Raw genomic sequence first — 591 nt, forward strand, 5'->3', positions numbered from 1 at the left:
CATCGATCACTTTCCTCATTGGCCCCATAATCTTCTTGATCAGAAAATTTGGGACACTACCGAGGTACATGACGTTACAGTACAAGTTCTCTATGAGAGTAAAGATTTTCCAATTAGCTATTGATAATCTTCTGAATTTCCACTAAGTCCTTGTTAATTACACCCTTTTCATTCCTTATTGCTTGTATTTGATTATTTCTTTGCTCTTTTTGAAGAAATTAGCTTGTGGCTTATTGATTTTATTTAATCTTTCAAAGAACCAGTTTTTTTGCATTGTTAATTATTTGAATTGTTTTCTTCTTTTCAGTTGAATTAATTTCTGCTCTAATCTTTATGATTTTTTCTTGTACTTGGGCTCTGGGTTTGGTTTGCTCTTCCCTTTCTTTTTTTTTCTCTTTTGCTTTTTCAAAATTTTATTGATAAACAGCCATGAGACAGTTTCAAATCAAATCGGAAGTACAGATTCCACAAATAACACACTGCATATATTCTTCTCAGTGGTTAATTGCTGTACAAGATGCGGACTTGTGATCCTATTTACAAACACCATGAGAACAAATCATTCTATTCATTAAGAGAATGCAACTATAT

The sequence above is a fragment of the Octodon degus genome, unplaced genomic scaffold, assembly GCF_000260255.1.
Source record: "Octodon degus isolate 3935 unplaced genomic scaffold, OctDeg1.0 scaffold00378, whole genome shotgun sequence".
Taxonomy (NCBI): Eukaryota; Metazoa; Chordata; class Mammalia; order Rodentia; family Octodontidae; genus Octodon; species Octodon degus.